This window comes from Diceros bicornis, chromosome 37 (genome assembly GCF_020826845.1).
Source record: "Diceros bicornis minor isolate mBicDic1 chromosome 37, mDicBic1.mat.cur, whole genome shotgun sequence".
NCBI classification, from domain to species: Eukaryota; Metazoa; Chordata; class Mammalia; order Perissodactyla; family Rhinocerotidae; genus Diceros; species Diceros bicornis.
In genome coordinates, this window is record NC_080776.1 from 7,641,852 (window position 1) to 7,645,431 (window position 3,580).

Sequence of the window (3,580 nt, forward strand, 5' to 3'; positions counted from 1 at the left end):
CCAAAATTAAATCCAGGGTCTGGAGTCCTGCCCTTTAGGCTATCATCTTGTTTGTTTTTTCTTATTTTAATTTAAACAACTACTTTTCAAAAAGAGAAACATATCACAGAGTAGCTACTGACTGGTACTGGACTTCAACTTTCCCAGGAAGAATGTGTTCAGAGTTGTGAGTCTGGGAACTCAGAAACGTGTGCAAGATCCCCAGGAATGAGGAAATAATAATCCTGTTAGGGTTGCAGTGAAGTACCTAAAAGGATGCTCAAATCTTCAGCTAGTCTTAACTTTCCTGGGAGTTTCAAGATTGGAGAAACAACTCTACTTCCAACTTGGGACCAAACATTCTACATCTGGAAGAGTCAGATGGTTCAATGCTTTCTTTCCCACCCAGAATCATTCATTCATTCGTTACATATTTAGTGAGAACATGCTACCTACTAGGCACATGGTGCTGGGGTACTGTGGTCAGATGTGAACAAAACAAATGTGGTCTCTATCCTTCTGGAATTTATAGTTGGGGGCACACAAAAATTAATTAAGTTTAACTTGATGTAAGTGCCAGGAAAGAAAGAAACAAAATTCAGGGATAGAGAACAGCAGGGACCTCTTCATGTAGAGTGGTCAGGGAAGGTTTCTTAGAGAAGGTGACATTTAAGCTACATATGCAGAGACCCAAACACTGAGAAGGAGCTGGTCATGTGAACATAAGAGATGAGGGATGCAGGGATATTCTAGGCAGAGAGAATCACAGTAAGAAGCCTTCGAACAGTGATACAATATGATTTACTCCCAACCACAGCCTATTCTCCAGACAGCACTCACAGAGATCTTTAAAAAAATGTAATATAAAAGTAGAAAGCAGAGAATCCAGTAGTACAGATAATAATACAGTGACTTAAGTGATGACTGGGGAGATTGAAAGAATAAAATGAATTTTGGAGATTTATTTTGGTGGTAAAATCAATAGTACTTGATGTTGGATTGCATAAGCCACTGGACCAGGTGGGTGGGAGTGCTCCTGGGAAGGCAGAAGGATAAATTCAAGAAAAATCCAGGGTTTCTGACTTGAGACTTTGGCTGGATGGTCTATAGTCTTCTACTGTAAGAACCTGCTCTTTTGTTGAAAATACTAATCAAGAAATCGGGAGCTTTGTATAAATCTCTGGACTCTGAATAATTTTAGACCTTGACTCTGAACCTGAGGGTCTAAGAAATTTCTACTTCTCCCTCGGAAGCAGAGGATGTTTTGGCTTGCAGCAGAGGAGGCTAAGGGATGATTTAGCCAAGGTTTTGGTTAGCTCTCTCAGCTTTACTGGAAGTGGGTATGAGAACTTAATACACATACCCCAGGAAGTATCCATGACTACTTCTAGTTTTGATGGCAGGGTCAGCTGAATCAGCTTAGTCCCATGAGCATAGTTCTTTTCCAACTCCCTTGATGAAAGTAGAAGAGGGTTTGAATAAACATAAGCAAGAAGTTCAGTTAAACACCAAAAGAACTTCCAAACCATATGTGTCATGGACTCTTACTCTACATGAGACAAAGGTGAGTCTGAATAAAATAACTGAGGAGTGGACTTAGATAGAAATGAGAGGATAGTAAAGATGACTTGTCATAAAATATAGTGAACAAAGTCCAATACCACACTAAGAGAATAACATATTATAACCAGGTGGGATTTATTGTAAGAATGAAGATTTTGTTCAGTTTTAGGAAACATATTAGGAAAATATACTACATTCATATACTTAAGGAGAAAAATCATGATTATTGCCACACATGCTGAAAAAGCCTTTGAAAAAAATTCAACATCCATTCCTGATGAAAGTGCTCATAAATGTAGAAATTGATGGCTACTTCCTTAATAAGATAAAAACATATAGTTTGGTTTTAAAGTCAGTATCTTACTTAGAAAACATTAGAGGCATATTCATTAGGATCAGGAACAAAGCAAAAATATCCAATATCTTCTCTTTATTTAACATTGCATTGGAGATATTAGCCAATGCAATTAGATAAGATACATCAACTGCAGGCATAAGAATTGGAAACAAAGAAGTAAAACTATCACAATTTGCAGATGATATGATAATATATATAGAAGACTTGATCAATGATAAAACCAACTCAAACAATAAAATATTTTACTAAATTTAGGGAAAATTGCAGAATTTAAAATTAACATTCAGAAATAAATAATTCTTGAATACACTAGCAATAACAGAGGATATAATGATAGAGAAAACTCCTTTTAAAATAGCAAAAAAAAAAAAAAGATAAAATACTCAGGAACAAGTTTAATAAGAAATGTGAAAAGTCTAAAAGAGGCAACTCTAAACCTTCCTTAAAGACACAGAAGTAGATTTGAATAAATGAAAAGACAGTCTTTGTTTTTGGTTTGGATGTCTCAATATCATAAAAATGTCATTTCTTCCTTAGCTAATTTATACATTAAATACAATTCTAATAAAATACTTCATTTAAAATTTTTAATAGAGAAATCAATACTAAAGTTTATATAGTCATGCAAAAATAACTAGGAATGCATTAGGAAATAAAAAAGAGCTACCATAAAGGATTAGCCATGCCCCAATTTTAAATATATCTAAGGTTTCTGTTATTATAACAATGTGGACCTGGTGCATAAGTAGACAGAAAAACCAGTGAAATTAAATGCAATCCAGAAACAGATCACATACATACAACATTTTAGTATATGAATAAGTAGAAGTTCTGATCATTGATAGACATTTGAAAAAAGATATGACGAAATCTGTACCTTAAAATATATACAAGAATAAACTTCAAATGTATCAATGATAAGTATAAAAAATAAAACCTTATAAATTTGAGATTCTAGTTAGAAGAAAACATGAGTAAATTAATTTCTAACTTGGATCTGATCTGGTTCTGATTCTAACTATGACTTGAAATCATCCTATAATAATAATCACCATAATAAATTTGACTATATAAAATTTAAAAACAACAACTTTGCATGGTCAAAAACACTACAAGCAATGAATTCAAAAGCCAAGTGACAAACTGGGAGAAAATATTTCTATGTATATCACAGATAAAGAGCTAATATCCCTAAAGTAAAAAGAAATTGTAAAATTGAGGAAAAAACGAAAAATCAAAAACCATTAAAGAATGAGCAAAATATATGTCCAAATAATTTTTAAAACAACCCTTAAATATATAAAAAGATGTTCAACTTTTCTCCTAGTAAGAGAAATGAAAATTAAACCTAAAATGAGATACCATTTCTCACCTATCAGAATAGGAAAAAAAATTAAAAACACTTGACACACTCTACTGACAAAGCTCGGAGGAAACAAACACTCTCATTGCTGGTAGGAATGAAAAATGATACAACCCTTTGGAGGGGAAGTTGACAATATCTAACAAAGATCTAACAATCTCTCTTCTAGGAATTTATTCTGAAGATACTCTTCCAACAGTATGAAAATGTACATGAACAAAGTTCCTCATTGCAACACTGTTTATGATTGCAAAATATTGGAAACAACCTGAGTTGCCACACATAGTAGACCAAGTAAACTAAGATACATTCACTCC